At 37.6% G+C, this 22,442-nt stretch overlaps 1 long non-coding RNA gene across 1 annotated transcript in view; it reads left to right on the top strand.

The window, feature by feature from the left end:
• Positions 1-252: 252 nt before the first annotated feature.
• Positions 253-22,442, top strand: part of LOC129053204 (uncharacterized) — a 38,751-nt gene continuing 16,561 nt past the window's right edge. The window contains exons 1-3 of the long non-coding RNA XR_008518258.2: positions 253-1,519; positions 3,921-4,010; positions 22,107-22,236. This is a non-coding gene — a long non-coding RNA (uncharacterized LOC129053204). The remainder of the gene's footprint in view (positions 1,520-3,920; positions 4,011-22,106; positions 22,237-22,442) is intronic.

The raw sequence follows: 22,442 nt of genomic DNA, 5'->3' as shown, positions 1-22,442 counted from the left end.
CTGCAGCCAGTCCCACTGTTCGGGGTCCCTGACTTCCCACAACACTACCACTAATTTGTGTTTTTGACATACAATGCATCAAGGTATGATTTTGAGAACTCAATAACTGAAATAATGGAGTTAAGTTATACAGGAGTAAAGGTTTTGTATGTTACTAAAGGTAAGCTAGTGTAGCTTTAAAAATGTTATAACATTAGAATGTTCAATATAATCATCATAGCAACCACAACTAGACAAAACAAGCAAACAAACAAACACAAAAGAGTAACAGGCAGGAAGAAGGCTTTCTGTACTACACCAGAGAGTAGGGGCTGTGGATTTAGCTACTGTTTTCTGAGGCTACTGAGTCAGCTATCATGAACCATGAGATAAGGCCCTAGCTGTCCCACCAGGGAGAAAGTGCGAAGAGCATAGGGCACATAGCATAGCTGCTATTTCACACAATTTTCACTATGCCAGTGGCAACGAAGTAGAAGAGACTCATCCATACTCAGAACCTGATGAAGCACTGGAGGCAGAAAGAAGTGGCTACTAGAGACGCAACAGAAATAAAGCTGTCACAGCACCTGCTCCAATCCTGTGTCTTTCTTCATGGCTTCCCAGGAGTTTGAGGTTGAAACTATTGTTGACAAAAGACAAGGAAAAAATGTGAATATAGCGTATTTGGTTAAATGGAAAGGTTGTGACAAACAGGATGACACTTGGGAACCAAAGCAGCGCCTCATGAACTGTGAAAAACATATGATTTTAACAGATAACAGACTGAAAAACAGAAAAAAAAATACATGGACAAGAGCAAGTAGAATTTCTTCAAACAATGCTACAGGAACTTCCAGATCTACCAACCCCAAGTTTTCTAAGAACTCTCCTAAAATGCTAGTGGCTGGCAAACACCACAAATCCAAAAACAGCCAGTTATTTGCTGCCAGCAAGAACGTTAGGAGAAAGACAGCTTCACTTCTCTTTGACACAAGAATATGGAGCCAGTAAACTCAACTGTGAAGATGTTTGCACCTCACAGCCCCTTTAACAACAGAAAACTGTGAGTGGCTTTCAGGAGCTTGAGAAACTGGAAGCTTTTATGGTAGATCTACAGGACACCGTGGTCTTCAAGGTGACAGAAGGGAAGCTCATCAGGAATTTATCAGGCTCTGGTGCAGAACAGGCTGGAATAGAGAACAGGATCCAGATACACCCACTAATGTCTCAGATGTCTGGCTCACTTAACTGCTTTTTGGCCACAGGCTCAGCTACCAAAAAAGGTATAGTGGCATTAATAGACCCATTATCAGCCAATAGAATAACAGACATGCATACATCAGTTCCAAGAGTGAAATTAGGGCAAATAAATGTTACTGATGATGGCAGAGACCAGCCTTTTATCAAGAAGATGTACTTCACCATAAGGCTGACAGAAAATGCCAGCACATACAGACACATTCTAGTGAAGAAAGAGGATGGATTCACCCAAATATCACTATCAACTCAATCGACAGAAAAAAGTGCAGTGAATACAGAGGTAATTAAAGAAATGGTTAATGCTCTGAGTAGGGATGTTGTGGATGCCAGCAAGCTTGTGCTGTTCAGTGCAGCTGGAAATTTTTTTTTGCTGTGGCCTTGATTTGGGGTACTTTGCGAAGCACTTAAGGAATAACAGAAAGAGAGCAAGACTTGAGATTGTGGACACCATCAAGAATTTTGTGACTACTTTTATTCAATTTAAAAAGCCTATTGTTGTATCAGTCAATGGCCCTTCCATTGGACTAGGTGAATCCATACTGCCTCTTTGTGATCTTGTGTGGGCTAATGAAACGGCTTGGTTCCAAACCCCTTATACAGCCTTTGGACAGAGTCCAGATGGCTGTTCTACTGCTATGTTTCCAAAAATGATGGGTGAAGCATCTGCCAATGAAATGTTAATTGCTGGGCAAAAGCTGACAGCATGGGAGGCATGTACCAAAGGGCTGGTCTCTCACGTGTTTTTGACTGGAACTTTAACCCAAGGGGTTGTGATTCAAATTAAGGGGCTTGCCTCATATAATCGAGATGCACTAGAAGAATGTAAGACCCTTGTTCACTGTAACATTAAGATGGAGTTGGAGGTGCTGAGGAAGATATGGGGCTCGGCACAAGGGATAGGATCCATGTTAAAGTGGCTGGGCATGGTGACTCATGCCTGTAATCCCTGCATTTTGGGAGGCCGAGGTGGGTGGATCATGAGGTCAGGAGATCGAGACCATCCTGGCTAAACACTGTGAAACCCCGTCTCCATTTTTTTGTATATTTTGTATACAATATTTTTTTGTATATTTTGTATATAAAAATATACAAAAAAACTAGCTGGGCATGGTAGTGGGAGCCTGTAGTCCCTGCTACTTGGGAGGCTAAGGCAGGAGAATGGCATGAACCTGGGAGGCAGAGCTTGCGGTGAGCCGAGATCGCACCACTGCACTCCAGTCTGGGTGACACTGGGTGACAGAATGAGACTCCATCTCAAAAAAAAAGAATTCTTGTTTAAGTATGTGCAGAATAAAATTGATGAGTTTTAATTGTCAGTCTGTCTGCTCAGGTCACAAGAACTAAGCTGAACCAAATGCATAATGATTTGCTATCTTCATTGCCCAAAACAATTTCAATCATAGCTAAGGCTTAGAAAGAGAACTGGAAAGATCCAAGCTATGTATTTAAATTATCAAGGCCTTTTTAAGCACTGTAACATTAAATAAGTAATAAAACAGCTTATTTGCCCATATGTGATTATTTTATGCACACGTGAGACCAAATACAAAAGCAGACTGGTGGGTACTAGACTGCCCTAATTTGTATCTATGGCTACTACTATATATATAACCAGAATTGTGTTTTATTAGAAGTGGATGACAGAGAATTCTGTAATAATGTTTATTTTTCTTATTTTTATATCCTAGAATACAGAGTCTACTGGGGTATGAGGCAGCCTCAGCTTCCCTCCCACAAAGAAAGGCACAGAACTATCAGAGATTGTGCCTTTGACTTTATAGTAGCACAAATACTTCAGAGACACAAAATCATAAATTAAAAAACTTATCTTTTAGAATAAATATTTTTGACACAAAATTCACTGATCATTCTCCTAAACTGAACATATGATTAGAATTTTTGTTGAGATATCGCTTGATTTTCTTTTCTATTATAAATGTCTAGTTGTTACCCAGTTGACAAAAGAATATTTATCTCCCTAAAATAAAACTTGTACCCTATTAGTGAATTATGGAATCATTTTTGTGGAAATATCCAAGTTCTAAAGTTTATAATGTGCAGATTTAGATTTAGGTTAACTTAGAGTATGTTCTAGCAAACAAGTTAAAATTATGGACATATTACTAAGGCAGAAACTTCTTTCAAAACAAATAAAAGCCCCCTACACTCTATGAAATTTAAAATTATCATTATCTGTTGTAATGTGCATCCAATTTTCTAGAATACTGTACGTGTTCAGCTACCCAGAAGCACTCTGAATCCTGTCCTGTAAGTTTTTATGGAGGCTCCATTTACATAGGCATAATTGAATAATCCAATGGCCACTGCTGATGAATGTCATCCTTGTCGCAGGATCTCTAGGGTGTCACTTCACCAGCCAAGAATCTCTGTGGATCATGGCACCTTTGTGCAAGTTTCTCTTGAGCCTGCTTTCTAATTTTACATACCCATCTTGCAGGCTGCACTCAGCTCGAACTATGGGCTTAGTTTTCATTTCACTATAGATGTGCCTGGCACAGAATGGAGGCAGACGTATGAGTGAGTGATGGTTGAGTCCAGCCACTTCACACAGCTAAGCACATTACCTGGGATGGGGTAAGCAGGTCAGGTGCTGGTACCGGTGGCAGCTCCCTGCAAATTTTTAGGTGAATCAGCCATACCACAAGCTTTCTTTTCTGCAGGCACTGAAGAATGCAGTGGAATCCAGATATGTAGAAATGACAGAAACTGCAGAGATCCAAAGATGTTGTCACAGCCCTGGCTTGGGAAAGGTATAGATCTGGGCTCTTTTAAGGGCCAAAGCCCTGCTTTCTTCTTTCTTTTTTTTTTTTTTCTTTACTTATCTATGGAATCACTAGGGCTCAAATTAAGGTTTTCAAAGGGCTCTGTGTTGCTACTGGAAATTAGGATCTTGTCTTTTCTTCCCTCATTCTCTCTTTGACTGCTTTGCATTTATTATGACAGGCTATAGAACAAATGCTGTTTGCCATAGCATATTTCTGTTGCCTGCAGGGCTATTTCACAGAAGCAGTAAGATTTTGGCTTAGGAATAACGTAACATCTTCCTATGGAAGATGAAAAAAAAAGCTAGATATTAGAATGTCTCTATATATAAATTGAAGTATCAGAAAATTTCCTCAGGTCTTACTTTATTTGTTTAAGGTAATGTAATGAGAAAGAAACTTGCACTTTACTGGCACCTCATTCATTGGGCATTTCCTATAGGGGTAGTAATGGACTTGGAGGGTTGGATGTTAAAATTGGAAGAGCTGATGATGATGTGACTAAAAGATTCTCTAGATCAAGAATATGAGAAAAGGTGGGGCAGCAAAATTTGCTTTTGAGAGTTTCCAGGGAGAATGTTTCTCCGATGTTTGGTAGTTGTTTACTGTGGGCTTTTCTGATATAACTGCTAAGAAGGCATGAACAATTTTACAATAGTTACAAAAATGTGGGTTGTTTCACAGGGCAAAAATGCTTTGCACATAGGAAACTTCAAACAATTTGCCTTCCCACCCTCAGAAAATATCTAGGTCTTCAATAGTATTGAGAAAGAAAAGCTACGTAATTGTGGATTACTGGTAAAATTTTGACAAGCAGAGAAACAGCCTGAAAAAGCAGGCTGCAGACACAAATTTAAGAATCCTGCACAATCCTGTGGCCCATGAAAATAAATAAAAAAAATCCAACTTTGTATGTGTGTGTGTGTGCTTAAGACATGCCCACAGCTACTCAGATAAAAAAAAAAAACAAAAACAAAAACACAAAAAAAAATGACCCTACATTAAAAATGCTATGTTTTTTGTATAACCACAGGGCTTCCAGGAAATACCCTCTCTCTTTTCCTGGACATGTACACATTGGCCTCTAGTGTGTTACAAAGGGTACCTTATATTAGTAAACATGCTTTAGACTCTGAGCCAAGTTTCTTTAAATTATCAATTTAACCTCTGGTCCTAGGCCAAGGTCCCAGCCATGCTTTCACTTTACCTCTTGTGTGGCTCAGGGCCAAGTTCCTGACCCATGCTGATTCATTATTTCAGCTCTTAATAGTTCCAGGCTCAAGGTCTCAGAAAAGATGAGTAGTGCTTTCTTCAAGACTAGTTAGTTCATTTTCTTTCTTCCATAAAGATATCAGACTCTTCGTCAAAGTGGGCAACTAAACCTACTCTGCCAGAAGTTAATGTATTAAACTTTCCTATAATCTCACCTTTTGCATTCATATTTTTTAATTTTGTTGAGGTTAAAAAAATTTCTGTGTGACACCTCAAAATGAGAGACTGATACATTGTGGTGCATTAGGGGACTGCAAGATTTGTTTTTGGTTCATGGACCCAGAAAAGGTTTAATTAAAAATGTCAGTAGGGGATGGGCATGTGGACTCATGCCTGTAATCCCAGCACTTTGGGAGGTCAAGGTGGGCAAATTAAGAGGAGATCAAGATCCAGATCATCCTTTCTAACATGGTGAAACCCCATGTCTACTAATAATACGAAAAATTAGCCAGGTGTAGTGGTGGGCAACTGTAGTCCCAGCTACTCTGTAGGCTAAGGCAGGAGAATGGCATAAACCCAGGAGGCAGAGCTTGCAGTTAGCCAAGATCACGCCAGGGGAGACATGTTGGCAGTCTCTTTTCACCCTCCGCTGTTGAAAGTGTTGCCTCTTTTCTAACTGTTTTCTTTTACAGAGGATCTAAGCATCACGTGGGACTGAAAGGATATCTAAGGTAACTGAAGGTTTCTGGTTAAGACTGCGTTATGGTGTTATGTGAAGGCCCAAAAGTAATTCCAATTTCTGACAGCCCATCAGAGTGGTGACATCAAAAACTCCAGACTTTGCTGTTGCATTTCTTTTTTGTCATTGTGTGCCTAGTGTGTCTCCTATTTCTTCTTTGTATACAATGTTGCAACCTGGAGATATAATCTTACTGGGAAAGGTCAGTGGATGTCATAGTAATTAGAAATGTAATTCAAACAGTTGCAAAACAAGAGGAATCCAAAATTGTAGTCTAAAAATTTTTATTTGGTAAGGGTCTTTTTGTCCCCTGGTGATAGATATTCACACACTGTATGGAATGGCATACATTTAAATAAAATTTCTCTTTTTGGGTGCTTATTTCTCTTCAAAAAGCTCAGCACTGCTGTATGTATCTAAAAAGATTCTTTTTGAGACACATCATTTTTTTCTGCCCAGACATATACTGTGGGACAGGCAATAGAGTGTTAACTTTCTTTTTCTAACTTTTGACTATATAAACCTAGGATTCGTCAATTTCATGTAATGTTTTAGATCTTAAAATGCAACCTAGTGAGATGAGGTTTTTCTCTGTGGGAAGCCTTGTCAGTACTTTGCACAAAACTTTTGATTTTTTAATTCCTCTCTCTCCTATGTCTTTCTAACAGTAATAAGACTCTCTGCCCTATCTGAAAACAGAAAATTTCCACTTTCAATAATTGGAAAGAAGGTGCCTTTTAGAGACATAATCTAGCTAAGTGCTGTCTTATGAAAGCCAGCCATACTAGCTTTACATGTTTTGAGTCACACCTTCTTCCAGCAGCACTGACATTTAAACTAAAAGAGATTTTTATGTTTCAAAGTCAATCGATCTCATTTCCTGGAATTTCAATGTTTTTCTGGGGCCATATCAAAAGAAGCCAGAAATAGTATTAAAAGTCTTACTCTATATAATGGTCTTGCTCAAATCCAGTAACTGTATAGTCTTTTTTTTAGGTTCCCAAGTTACTTTGGGAATCTTCTGGGTTGAGTAGGCTTAGGAAACCAACAGAGTCACCAGTGGAGGGCTTTAGTAATGAAGGTAAACATTACTCATCCTGCTGTATAGCTCCTCTTGAACTGTGGGCAAGGGTTTGGCTTGCCTCCATGGGGGACACCTATGTCAGTCACCAGACTCAGGGAAGACAAGAGGAATGCAAAATCAAGGAACATCCTTTCTATATTTTTATTCAGTTAAGGCTACTTCAAAAGGGGGAAAAAGGAGTATGGGATGCTTTCTCTATATATTTCTTTAGAAAATTCACAAACAATCTGCAGTGTGCACCTCTCTAGATTACATTCTAGAATACAGACATTTAATTGACTCTGAGACTCTGAAAAAGAAAGTGGCTTATGTATTTATTTGTTTATTTATTGCTGAAGGGCATGACAATCTTACCAGCTCCAGGACAGACAGGCCTAGCTTTCTGAAGGAAGTGTTCATTTTAGTACTATTCAACAGTTACATCTTTTCTTCACATAGCGAAGAAAAGAGTTTGATTTTTTTTTTTTTACAAGCTTACTTTGACTTGGGAGAAAATCCAGATCTTTATGAGCATTGTAAAACTGACTCTGCCCTCTTGGCAGTCATATCAGGCAAGTTTCAAAGAGATAATTCATTAAAGTCAGAGACAAACCCCTGACAAACACTCAAATATAACTTCCAAACACCCTAACTACAACCCTTATTTAAAACCTCCAATAGCAATTTTACCAGCTTGTCTTATTTTGCCACTGAAGAAACCCCCAACTTTTCTGTGGCCCCTGCAGGAAATACTCCATAGATGTGATACTAGTAGAGTAAAAGTTTTCTACTCATTGCAGAGACTTAGAAAAATAATGGAAAACCTAAGCAAGTGTCCTCTGATGAACCTGATTGATATACAGAGGCATTTCAAAATCTAACTCAAGTGTTTAATCATATCTGAAGAGATGATACATTACTCCTAAACTAAACCATAACCGTTGCCCTAAAGCAGGCAGCTTTACAGAGAGTAGAATTATCCATGGATGACCCACATGTCTTTTTTAAAATCTTGAAAAATGGAGAGTGTAAAGGAAAAAAAAAATGTTGAACCACTAACAGAATACTTATTCCTAATAGGAAAGAATGCATTGCTGAAAACTTGACTGGAAACTTAGTGATCCAACAGAGGAGTTTATATAGAGAGCATACATGAAGGCTTATGAAGAAACAGAACAAAACTTCTTAATTACTCTAAACTACTCATAATATGTTGAAACCACATAAAAATTAGCCATTTCAAAAATCCTGAGAGATGCTCTAGTGAAACACATTTTTCTGTCTCCCTATTGGTTAAGACAGAGTTAATCTTAAGAGAAAAATTTATTACTCAAGCAGACCCTGATATCAAAAGAAAGCTGCAAAAACATGTCATAGGTTCAGATAATATTGTGGTTTTAACAATGCATCAAGATGTAACAGCCTTTCTTTCATTTGAGATAACACCATGAGTCTTTTATTTTACATTTAAGATAAATGACTGTAAACACAGGAAAGTGTTTGGAGCAAAAGTTTAAATAAGAGGCAAAATAAGCTCTCTGTCAGCAGAGCTATAAGCTTGAATAAGTTATCTACTGGAGTGTAAGGTTTTTGTGGCCTAAAAAATAAAGATATATGCTTAGTTTGCAAGTTATCTTGGAGAATGTGTGACTTAACTTTGCCCAGGCCCAAGACCTGTTAGCTTAGCCCAGGAACTTTGCCTGGGAGCTGTCTGAAGTGATAATTTGTAATGACTGCTTAGCTTGGCCCAGGTCCTATCATGAGATAAAGTAAAACCTTGGCCTGGGATGCTGGCTTAGGACCAATCAGGGACAGAAGTGATGATTCATATGGGTTGAGTAAACAGTCAAAAACAAAAAGAAAGAATCCAGCTGGTACCCACTAGATCCCACTGGATTTATGTCCACAGGAAAAAAAAAAAAAGAAACTTTATTGTTTGGAAGCCCTCTGAGTATACAGAGAACAGCATTTCTCTGCCAGGCATTGTTTCCCCAACTGAGTGAGTGGGAGTTTTGTAAAAGCTTTTATCTGAACGGATGGCAGGTTCTACTTTCTGTGTCACTGCAGCCATGTTATCAGGCATAACCTTCTGTGTTAGATCTGTTACTGGTGCCCACACCTTTTTTTTTTTTTGGTCTGATTATAATATTATATTGGAATCAGGCCCTTACCTGTAGACTTGGGGTCTTCCAGGGACCCTTTCCTTGCTCTTTACACAGGAAAAGCTAGCTAAGTTGTCTTTGTCCTCCCACAGAAATGAAAACTCTAACTGCTCTTAGGAGATTGGGCATTGGTCTTTCTGGCTACTTGCTGCTGGAGAAGAGTGTCGTGTAGAAAACAGTAGGTAGGATTCTACTGACAGTTGGTTTAAGTGTTTGTAGAAGAAAGGCATGTTAATGCATCATTTTATTTGCATTACATATTAAAGCGTGATAGACTTTAGGCTAAAAAACAGTTTGGATTATTAGAAAACACATCACAACCAGACAAGGAGAGTGAGAATACCTTAAATACCTCAAGGCTGCTGACGTGCTTGGATAACAGGTGGCTATATTTATACTTGTTAAGATTTGGTTACGTGAGACTTGGGTTTACTTACCTTTCTTGACTTTATTTTTCAAAACAAAAATTCTCTGTTAGAGGTATCCTATTTTTTTAATTACCTGAAAATATTTGTGGAACGCTTGCACAAAATTAGAATATTGTTCTAGATTTCTCTATTACGCATATCTTTCTGTTTTCCAAGAACTGTAGCTGGACATCACCAGCTGGCTCAAAGAAAAAAAAAGCTTCATTAAAATTGTAAGATGAGATGAGAATTTAGTGACAGAGGTGTGTTAGACTGTGAAACATATATATTTCTTCTCTGATTTTTGTTAAAAATGAATCATGATAAAAGGGAGTTGTTTGCAAAACAGACTTATCTTACACTTAGCCAGACTATTTTTGTATAGTGGTGCAAGAAATAACTTTAGATGCGCTTTCCTCATTGGCTTTCTATGAAACTTTATTTTACAAGGAATCTTAAATAAGATATTATAAAGCTGAGCCCTCCCATAAGTTTGTACGCTTGGATACATATTATTTGGGTAAACTCCCCTATTTTTTGAGGCTCCAAGCACATGAAGTTCCTGGGCCTGAAACAAAGTGGCTTTTTTTTTTTTTTTTTTTTACTTACAAAGTGATTGGAAAACCTGTATTGAGATTGTGTAAACACTGTATAAGGCTAGATTTCCCAAGGGGCTTTTATTGTTTCTAGAGGTCAAATTTGATTCATTAAAGAATACACCCTCTTCCAGTCAAAGCCTTAGAAAATCAACCAGATTTTCCTATTGGGTTTGTTGCAAATGAAAATACATTTTTGGTTGCACTGATTCAAACAATTATATTGCTGTAAGTTAAGAATAATCACACATAGTTTCCGAATTTTAGAGGAACCAGACACAGAGAAAAAAAAGCATGTTCCAAGTTTTGTTAGCAAGAGTATATCAAATCATAGTGTTAAAAACTGTAGCTAGTTTAAAAGAAAGTGTTCTTGAATTTAAAAAACAAAACAACAATCAGAAATTTTCCAAACAAAAGGTAGAGATTGCTTCATTCTCTGTTGCTTTAGTCTATTTTAACATTTGTCCTGCTTGACATTTATAAACAGTTTAGCTATTCCTAAGTTCTGTTCATTTTTCTGTTATAAAAAACCTGTAGTTGAGAAGACCTGGAAAAGTTCTATAGCTAATTATAAACTGTTATTCTTGAGAGAGATTAAATGTCTGTAAATGACATATCTAGGGTGGTTAGAAACAGAATAGACAAGGCATTTGGTTATTTCTGTGGTTTACAATAGCTTAACATAATAATTTTAATTAAAATTGATAGCACATATTCAGAGATTAAGAACATTAAGAACACCATGTGGTTTTGAGACTTGTGTTAATATGACTCACTGAAATATATGCTGAAAAATAAAATATTACTGTCAAAATCACATGTATTTAAATATATTTTATAAATCTGTTTAACTTTTTCTTTTATGCTCCAGGGGCTCTCTGAAGCACTGAAAATATAGGTTTCAGAAAATTCATCCTTGAAATTAAAATTTTATTCTGGGAAGCCTGCCAAATATTTTAGAGGATTAAGACACTTAATATTATGAAACACAATTCCAGATTTCCTTAAGTCATTTGTTTTGCCAAAATACAATAGGGAGAAATGTTTGAAAGGGCAGAAACATTTTATCAGCCTTCACTATTATGTAATAAACTCTTTCAGAAAGACAAATTTTACTCTTGAATTAGTCTCCTCCTAATATTAACCCTAAGCTCAATGAAACCATATGTAAAATTATATTTCACCTTAGAAAGTTTGAGCATGAAGTGAGATTTTCACAAAGTTATTACAACATTTTAACAACCTTTTCCAAATTTGCTAAAGAAAGATTAGTGTTTCCAGAAATTTTTGTTGTGTTTTCATTTCAGTGCTTAATTGAAGAAATAGACATAATACCCTTTTGAATCTAGTTACTAGGTTACAGAGTTTTCTTGGCAATATCAAATTTTTTACAGTTTTTTTCCACAACTTGTGTAAACGTTTAGATTTATTTTAGTAAATTAAAGGAAATCCTTTAACTCTAGGCAAAATGTACATTTCCATGCCTTTCTTTTTTTTTTCTTCTTTTTTTTTCTTTTATTATTATTATTATTATTATTATTATTATACTTTAGGTTTTATGGTACATGTGCGCAATGTGCAGGTAAGTTACATATGTATACATGTGCCATGCTGGTGCGCTGCACCCACCAAATCGTCATCTAGCATTAGGTATATCTCCCAATGCTATCCCTCCCCCCTCCCCCCACCCCACAACAGTCCCCAGAGTGTGATGTTCCCCTTCCTGTGTCCATGTGTTCTCATTGTTCAATTCTCACCTATGAGTGAGAATATGCGGTGTTCGGTTTTTTGTTCTTGCGATAGTTTACTGAGAATGATGATTTCCAATTTCATCCATGTCCCTACAAAGGACGTGAACTCATCATTTTTTATGGCTGCATAGTATTCCATGGTGTATATGTGCCACATTTTCTTAATCCAGTCTATCATTGTTGGACATTTGGGTTGGTTCCAAGTCTTTGCTATTGTGAATAATGCCGCAATAAACATACGTGTGCATGTGTCTTTATAGCAGCATGATTTATAGTCCTTTGGGTATATACCCAGTAATGGGATGGCTGGGTCGAATGGAATTTCTAGTTCTAGATCCCTGAGGAATCGCCACACTGACTTCCACAAGGGTTGAACTAGTTTACAGTCCCACCAACAGTGTAAAAGTGTTCCTATTTCTCCACATCCTCTCCAGCACCTGTTGTTTCCTGACTTTTTAATGATTGCCATTCTAACTGGTGTGAGATGGTATCTCATTGTGGTTTTGATTTGCATTTCTCTGATGGCCAGTGATGGTGAGCATTTTTTCATGTGTTTTTTGGCTGCATAAATGTCTTCTTTTGAGAAGTGTCTGTTCATGTCCTTCGCCCACTTTTTGATGGGGTTGTTTGTTTTTTTCTTGTAAATTTGTTGGAGTTCATTGTAGATTCTGGATATTAGCCCTTTGTCAGATGAGTAGGTTGCGAAAATTTTCTCCCATTTTGTAGGTTGCCTGTTCACTCTGATGGTAGTTTCTTTTGCTGTGCAGAAGCTTTTGAGTTTAATTAGATCCCATTTGTCAATTTTGGCTTTTGTTGCCATTGCTTTTGGTGTTTTAGACATGAAGTCCTTGCCCATGCCTATGTCCTGAATGGTAATGCCTAGGTTTTCTTCTAGGGTTTTTATGGTTTTAGGTCTAACATTTAAATCTTTAATCCATCTTGAATTGATTTTTGTATAAGGTGTAAGGAAGGGATCCAGTTTCAGCTTTCTACATATGGCTAGCCAGTTTTCCCAGCACCATTTATTAAATAGGGAATCCTTTCCCCATTTCTTGTTTTTGTCAGGTTTGTCAAAGATCAGATACTTGTAGATATGTGGCATTATTTCTGACAGCTCTGTTCTGTTCCATTGATCTATATCTCTGTTTTGGTACCAGTACCATGCTGTTTTGGTTACTGTAGCCTTGTAGTATAGTTTGAAGTCAGGTAGTGTGATGCCTCCAGCTTTGTTCTTTTGGCTTAGGATTGACTTGGCGATGCGGGCTCTTTTTTGGTTCCATATGAACTTTAAAGTAGTTTTTTCCAATTCTGTGAAGAAAGGCATTGGTAGCTTGATGGGGATGGCATTGAATCTGTAAATTACCTTGGGAAGGATGGCCATTTTCATAATATTGATTCTTCCTACCCATGAGCATGGAATGTTCTTCCATTTGTTTGTATCCTCTTTTATTTCCTTGAGCAGTGGTTTGTAGTTCTCCTTGAAGAGGTCTTTCACATCCCTTGTAAGTTGGATTCCTAGGTATTTTATTCTCTTTGAAGCAATTGTGAATGGGAGTTCACCCATGCCTTTCTATAATTTATTTTTACTACAAACACATTTTACTCTTCTACCATACCTAGTGATTAAATTTATATTCCATATTCTCAATTACACAGTATAATAATACTTTTTAACAATAATAACTGAATGTAAAACCTTGTGAACTTATACAATTATGGGCTGGGTGCAGATAAATTCTGATTTATTACAGCATTGTTAAGGGAGTGTTTATTTTTATACATCTTCAGGCCTTAGCTGGTTTTTGATTTTCATAAGTTAAAATCACTTGAACTGAAAAGCACAAAAGCCTTTATTTTCTGGTTCAGCAAAATATTTAGTTCAAGTACATATTCTTCACTAAGTTAATTAATCAGATTAAAAAAATACACATAACACATACGTAACAATACAGAGAAACAGAAGTTCCAGGAGTTATAAAATTTTATTTTATCAGTTTTCCAATTGGATTATTGACCTCTTGCTGAGGCCCTTTAAGAACTGCGCTATGAATAGTTTCCAGGGCCTAATAAAAAAGCCTTGCTGAGGCCAGACATGGTGGCTCTCACCTGTTATCCCAGCACTTTAGGAAGCCCAGGTTGGGGGATCAGGAGGTCAAGACATTGAGACAACCCCCTGACCAACACGGTTAAACCCCATCTCTACTAAAAATACAGAAATTAGCTGGGCATGATTGTGTGCAATTTTCAGTCTCAGATACTCAGGAGGCTGAGACAGGAGTATCATTTGAACCCAGGAGGCAGGGGTTGCAATGATGCAAGGTTGTACCAGCCTGGTGACAGAGTGAGACTTCTAAAAAAAAAAAAAAAAAGAAACAAAGAAAAGAGAAAGCATAGCTCGAAAAAAGAGACAGATAAGAGAGAGATTTTGAGAGGTATTATTCACTTCTGATTCCAAGGGCTACATAAGAAATATAGATTTCTCATAAAAGATGATATGTGGTGCTTTTTCTGTTAGCCTCAAGAAGTCCCTGGCCACCTGCTTTTATCAAAGAACCTTTTATGCATGCACCAAAAATGTCAAGATAGAGTGGAGAAAGGTAATTTAGTGGACTGAGAGAAAAAACTTTTTCAAGTAAGCAAGATTTATGAGGAGAAAAATATAAATGTCTTTTGAATATACCTATAGCATAAATCTCCACTTTTAATTATGCTGGTTGCTTTTTAATATTTTTTATTAATTTTACTTTACAGAGAATATAAACCATGATGTGTATAATTTATTTCACGGGTTTATTCCACTACCTGTTCACAATCATGTTCATCTTCTCAAGTTTCCCCAATAGAAAGTCGCTGGGTTCAGGCAAGGACAGGCTTTCAAATGGGCTGCAGATCTCTTTAGCAGCAAAGCTTGATATTTGAGTAGGTGATTGTCAGTTCACAAGAGAGTTTTTAAGGAAACAGCATTCCTGCTATGCAGTGTGGTGTGCAAACAGGTATGTTATTTTCATAGATAAATTGGTGACTTCTGACACCAAAAATGTCACTGACGCAACTGCTGAGAGGTAGGCTGTCCATTTTTTTAGAAACCAAGCTAAATTTCTTGCTTAGGTAAACCACTGGCTGTTGAGCTGGACCTCGGGCCTCATCTCAGATTTCAAGGTCTATTTTCTCTCTTCCTGATACATGGAGATTATATGCCTTTACTATGGAAAAACCTAGGGCTTGCGCTTTAAGTAAGGTTTGTTTAGCTGGTTAAATTTTTTTGAGTACCAGGTTCTTAAGTTAAGCACTGAATTTTATTTGCTTTAGTTTCTTCTATGACATGGTATAAAAGATAGCTACTTCTCTGTACCGAAGTACCTGCCATCTGAAAAATCAGGTAATGTCCAAGAATCTTCTTAACTGTCAAGAAAAATGGGATGGATTCCTGACCTTGTGCGTTGGTCTCTTCTAATAAGACTAGACTCAGGTACTGTACTGAAGTCTGAGAGAGCTGAGCATTAGATTTTGAGCATCAATGTTTTGTCTTTTTTTTTAAATTTTTGCCAGATAGTTTAGCAGAGCATTAGTGTGTTCCCAGGAAGCCCATCACAATCTTGCAATTGTTGTTATTTCACCAGTGCACAAACACATAACAGTCTCTACTTATCTAAGTTAATACCGGGGGTTTCTTTTCTATGTTTTAGAAGAATAAGAATCACAGACACGTTTTAGAAGACTAAAGAGCACGAAGGTTGAAGAGAAAGTTTAATAAGCAAAAGAAAACAGCTCAATGACAGCAGTGATGTGGTCAAAATGGGTTAACCAACATGAAACTTGGGTTCAGGGTTTTTGTGTGTTGTGAGTCATAAGAAATGGACTTAGTCTGTAGGCTCTCTTAAAAAACGTGTGACTTAGTTCTGCCTGGGGCCTTAGATCCCAGCCCAATCAGAAAGCTTAGCCTGAGACCTTAGCTCAGTACCTATTAGTGGCAAAAGTCAATATTCGTAGAGGCTACTCTGCTTAGCAAGCAACTCTTCAGAAGCTGAAGTGAAACCATGGCCCAGGATTTTGTCCAGAACTAATCTGAAGCTGAAGTAATGATTCAGAGAAGTGGGGCTCACAATCCAAGGAGAAAAGAAAAGTGTCCCCTGGAAGGCACTTGCTCCCACTCTCCCCCTCAGTTTGTGTTCACAAAAGGAAAAGAAACATTTCTGGGAGCCCACTGATTATAAAATAGACAAAGCCATTTCTATTGCAGGCCTTGTTTTCCCATTTGAGTAAGCTTGAAGTTTCTGCAAGTTTCTGAGTGAGCTGGAGTTTCTTCTATCTGTGCAGCTGCGGGCATGTCTTCAGACACAACTCTCTGTTCCAGTTCATTTATTGGTGCCTGCAGCTTGAATGTTTTTTTTCCAGGCTGCTTTTTATCTTATGTGGAAATGAGACACTGACCAGTGGGCTCAGAAGTTTCTGGGGACACTTCTATTTCTGTCTGTAGAAGGCAATCTAGGTAACACTTTTCACTGTTGGAGGAGGAGAGCCCTGGGTTGGAAAGAAGAGAGAAACAGGCTCTAGAATTTAGAAAAATGTTGTTGTACTTTTTGCTGTTGTTGTGTTTAATTTCCATTTTGCCTCAGGAATTACTTGAATCCTCTAGGTCACAATGGCTGGTCGAGCTTGGGACCCATTATTCCTGCTGAACAATCTGGGATACACATGCTGGACCTGGTGACCTATGTCTCTGGGGACATTTCTACTTTCACTTATCTCCCTCACAGACTGAACAACATTAAGGTATATTCTTTTTCTGCCTGGGCAATTCCTTTTAAAGTGCCCTGGCTTGTCACACTAGTAGAAATCAGCAGGTGTTGGGGATTCTGGCTCTTGTAGGCCTGTGAAATGGCAAGTAATGCCTTTTTCATTCTCTTGTGTCTTCTCTCTACTTCCTAGGTCTCCTTTATCCAGTTCTTGTTTTAAAAGATCAAAAAGCCACTCCAGGAGGTTTCCAAAGTGCTATTGGATCCCAAGGCCTACTTCTGTAGTTTTTTCTGATATTAGCGGATGGCTGAGAAATAAACTAGTATTTTAACATTGTCTAACTCTTGATTGAATTAGAAGATAGAGAGATATGTTTTGCTAAAGCTTCTCTCAGCCTTTCCAAAGAGCCTGAGAGATTTTTTTCTGGTTTGTGGTTCAACAAGGACAGTTTAGAGTAATTAACAAGTTTTATTCTCGTTCATTGGAAGTCTGCTAATATGCACAGTAGAAAGTGTTCTCTTTTCCATTGATCTATGCATTTACTAAGGCTTCAATTAGGATTGTCAAACAGCAGTGTTTTTATTTCTATTGAAAATACTAATTCTGTCTTTTTTAATCCATTTTCATCTTTCAAATGTGTTTATTTTTGATTGACTATGGGATGTCGGTTGTTCATATTCAAACTCCTTTGTTGCCTATAATGCTGCCTGTGGTGCTGCCTGTTTTTCAGCAGTAGTTAAAATGTGGCTTAAAAGTTGCACTGCATTTCTGCAGAGAAGATGAAAAATGTGGTTTAAATTATGGAAAGCCTGTGTATGTCTATAAGGGAACTGTCCTAAGTCTGGCTTTATGTGTACATTTACTGCAATGAGATGGAAATTTAAACCTTAGTAGCACCGTGTTCATTGCACATTTGTTATATTGGCAACAGCAAAGTTGGACGCTTCCTGAGAATGTACAACCATAGGGATTATTATACGGCTATTCTGAGTCTCAGTTAAAGGAGGCAGATTGGGTGCTCAGAAATTGCATTTGACCGTTCTCTAGAGATTTGGCTTTTTAACTTTGGTAGACTTACCTTGCATGGTTCCCAAAGTGGCAGGGGAAATTTTACAATGTTTACAAAATCTAGGTTTTATTTTTGAAGAGCAAAAAGACCTAGTTGTTAGATATTATTGAAATTATGCTTCTTTGGGAAGGCCAGGCCTCCTGTCAGGAATATGGCCACCTTGTTGTCAATTGATTATTATTATTATTATTGTTTTTAAATTTAGAGACTCAGGGTCAATGGAGTCCCAGTGCTTCCAAGTGCACACACGGGGAGTGCAGTCTACAGATGCTTTGTTGCCATCTAGAAACAGAGAGGAACAAGGCATCACTCAGATGCCTTCCTCCTTTTGGTGTTACCCAGCATAAATAGAAAGAGTTAAGGTATACATTTACATCTTTTTCCTCTCTCATTGGTGCCCCCAAATGGTCACAGGTGCTGCCCATAAATGGAAGTATAGCCTTTACTCATAAATTTGGAGGAGCTTGTCAGCAGCACTAGTGACACTCACCTGTGCAAATCCCTGCTTTTCTGCCATGCTTCTGCCCTAGACCCACTGAGACCCAAAGGCTTGCAATTCACCCCAGAGGCCTTGGAGATGTTACATAGTAGTAAAACCTGTTCAAGTTATTTTAATAGAGGAAGTGTCTTCCTACTAACTTTGGTTTTTCTAACTATGTTCTCAGTGAAACATCAGAATCTCAGAGAATGAGAGATATTGACTTTCAAACATTTTAAATCCAAAATTAGTGCAACACAGAACAGGTGGCTCAAAACTGTAGAAACTGAACGGCTGAATGGTCCTTCATTAGGTAGAGAGAGCAAAGAAGCTAAAATATGCCCTGTAACATTGTCTTTCTCCCAACAATTAATAGTGGAGTCTGCCTGTTTACACATAGGACATGGGGCCTAACCACTGATAGCAGAATATAAATGGGAAAATAATTTGAAACATGTAAGTTTTGGACAATGAATTGCCAAGGCTCCAGGTAGACAAGAAATCTCATTTCACTAGGGGACAATGTAAGGTTAGAAATGCTAGGTTAAGAATTCTGACTCAAAATTCTTTTTATTCATAAGTTAGGAAGAGAGATTTGAGTTTTGATACCTTGTCTCTACTGCATGCCTCCCAACAGGCAAAAATTAACTTGTCTCATGATGGAACTTTTATGTGGAGGAAAACAATATAATTGTAAAAATTCCTAATAAAGGAAAAGGTACTTACTTGGGGTTAAATTCCTCTCATACAGCGCCATGAATGTCTATTATTGAGGGACAAAAAGGCCGTTTATACGTAAAAATTTATACTGAAATCTTGAGTTCCACTTGTTTCAGGGAAATCACAAAAATCAACCTTTTCAAATTACATTCATAATTACTAACACACTGAGTGAGTGTAGTAAGCAAGTCTGTATACAACTAGGCTGGAAACGTGCCAACAGCATTGCATACAAAAAAATATGAAAGGCTTTATAGCTGTGCAAAGCAAAATTGTAAATTTAATAGATAAAAATGGGAAGTCCTTGAGCCAAAGGCCTGATGAGCGGTCACAGACCAGAATTAGTCTAAGGGCAATCAGGTAACACTGAGATGTAGCCTCAAGCTGAAACTTCAGTTTCCCTAGGATCTCCTTTAAATATCATGTGACTGCCAGGCTCTTTATGAAAAAAAAAAAAAAAAAAGTTGAAACAAAGAAGATATTTTTGAAATATTTTTGAAATAAATGTGAAAGTTTAAATTCTATTTTTACCCTTCTGATGAATTATTTTCTTCTCAGCCCATGCATTAATATATGTTATAAGCTCACAAATGCAACAAGATGTAAAGGTATCCCTTTGTCTGTGATCTTTGTCTTACTTCAAAAAAAAAAAAAAAAATTAAGAAGCTCAGAAACAAAGTTGAGATTAAAGCAAAAAAAATTAAATAAGCACAAGAAGAAAGCTCTCTGCCAGTGAAAACAAGGGCACAAATCTGTTTCCCACTATGAGGTTGGGGGTTCAGTGTTATTATGAACTAGCAAGAGAAAGAAATGTTTTAAGTCAATGCACTGTTCTGAAGACCATGTGATTCAGCTGGGCCCAGGGTCTTGGCCTGAGAATAATGGAAAGCTTAACCCAAGAAATTTCCCTAGAAATAATCAGGAGGTTTAATCATAATTTATAGAAGCTGCTGAGCTCATCCCATGACCTACTAGGGGCTTGTGTAAAAGCTTGGCTCAAGAATTTGGCCCCAACTTAATCAGGAACTAAAATAGTAATTTATAAAGGACAGGCTCACTGTCCAAAAGAAAAAAAAAATGTACTAACCAGAACCCACCAGGACCCACTGTGTTTATGCCAAAAAATGGACAAGAAACTACTTCCTGGGAGCCAAATGATTATGCAAAAGACAAGGGTATTTTTGTGCCAGGGTTGGTTTTCTTATCACAGTGAGCCAGAGTTTTCTTCAAGATTTTTACCTGAATTGACTGAAGGTTCTTCTGTCTGTGAAGATATGAATCTCAAGATACAACCCCCTTTGTTAGTTATCTCATTGGTGTCTGCAACGTGATTTTTTTTTTTTCAGGCTGTTTATGTGTTATGCATAAATGAGACACAAACATGTAGACTGTTGGGTTTCCAGGGACACTTGCCTTGCTGTCTCCCTAAGTCAAGCTAGCTTTATCATCTCAGTAACACCCTAAAGAAGGTCCTGAATGTGTCTACTTCAGATTTTACTATAGGAAACATGAGGAGGCATAAAAGAAGAAGAGTAAAGACAAGAAAAGAACAGAGACTCTAGCTAACACAATACAGTTTTCTAAAAATGCAGGTCCCAGGGTGGCACCTGCTAACTGCTAACTGTGTGGCAAGACAGGACTCTTTAGCAAGACATGCTGAGACAACAATAGGAAGCCACCTCAACACTGCCCAACTTATGGTGGTGACCACTGAAGCGTGTGCTAATTTAAGAGGCATACATCACTAAGCCCAGGACCAGTCTCACAAAGGGTCCAGCAGGACTGACAGTTCCTGGAGACCAATTCTCCAGCTCTAACATCTGTCATACTCTTCAGGTTCCATACTCTTCAAAATCCTTGGGTGATTCTGGAGGTGGAAGGGAGGAAAGTAGACTTCCTTCTGGAAACTGGAGCAGGTCTGTTTGTTCTGCTTTCCAATCTAGGCTTTCCCTCTTCCTATAATGTGACAATGAGGGATGTGTCAGCAAAGATCTTTATATAATATTTTCTCAGCCCATTAGTTATGGTTGAAATAGCCTTCTATTTGGTCATATCAATTTAATAATTCCTGAAATTTCCACTTTATTACTAGGTAGAGATATTTTAGCCCATATAGAAGCATCCATCTGAATGGCTGCATGACAAACTCTTTGTCTCCCATAAGTGGAAACCAGTATTAAATAACAAGCGTGGGATGTTGACAAAAATGTTGCTGGGCTACAAGCACTGTATGCATCCATATTTACTTTAAGGATTTCACTATTTTTTTCTATCCAGAAGCAGTATTTCCCAAAGCCAGAAGGTGGGAAAGGGCTAGAAGTCATTATAAATAAGCTATAAAAGAGAGGCCTTTTTAGGCCCTGCAACAGTCTTTAGAAAACTCCAAATACCAAAGAAGGTCACTTTTTAACATGCCCAGAAATCCCATTTTTTTTTTTTTTTTGGACTTCAAGATGTGAAAAGGTTACCCAACTCATAGGTATTTGGAAGTAAAACCCATGGTTGTGCTTGGCTTTAAGAGGTCTTATAAGAGGTTCCTCATGAAAAAGAGTTTCATCAAAGCCAATGTACAAAGGCTATTTAAGAATAATTATTTGGCCTGCATTTTATGCCAATAATTAATTTAACTATTACATTATAGACTATTTTGCTATCAACTCAGGCCTATTATATTTGTTTTTTATAGAAATGAACAAGGAAAAGAGAAAATTTTATCTCAAATCTTACATTGGCCATTATCTTCTAGTCTCATTAGTTGTCTTTAGAATTTGCCTATATTTTATACTATCCCTGTTAATTCCTGTGATCCACTCAGAAATCTCCAGCTGCAGCTAAGTAGAAAACATAAAAACATTAATATTGTGAAACATGTAACAATACTTTTGTTGTAGGCAATTATTCTACAAATTTTGCCAGGTAAAGAGAGTACATTGTGGACTCATAATCAAGGGGTGTTTGTGTTTGTGGGGTTAAGAATAAGGAAGTTAAGCAAAGCAAAGTCCCATGAACTCACAACTTCTCTGGCATAACTATAGCCCTCAGTTATCAGGACATGTCCACAGCCTCAGAATTTTTAAGGTGTTTATTACCTCAGCTAATCTCATTTTAACACATATATTTTGATAACCCAAATTTTTTCTTCTGACGTAGAGAAAATCAAACTCCAAATGGTACTGCAAATGAAACCACTTATGAAAACATCCTGTTTCTGGAAATATTATCCTGACCTCAGGTGGAGTTCCAGCTGTTGTATTTCATTGTACAACCCCCCTCCCTAAAGGTAAGTAGCTGGAAAGATCGATTCTCCCTAACAGCAGTGAGTTAGGTATTTAGGGTGGGCCTCCCTAACAGCAGTTAGTTAGGTATTTAGGGTGGGCCTCTCCCTAACAGCAGAGAATAGTTAGGTAGTTAGAAGGGGCCATTGGTATAACTTCTAGAAACAAAGATCCAGCTTGCAAAAAAAATCCTACAGACACATATTAGTAA

This window comes from Pongo abelii, chromosome Y (assembly GCF_028885655.2).
Source record: "Pongo abelii isolate AG06213 chromosome Y, NHGRI_mPonAbe1-v2.0_pri, whole genome shotgun sequence".
Lineage (NCBI taxonomy): Eukaryota > Metazoa > Chordata > Mammalia > Primates > Hominidae > Pongo > Pongo abelii.
Note: the sequence above shows the minus strand (reverse complement) of the source record. Positions and strands in the feature narration are given on the sequence as shown.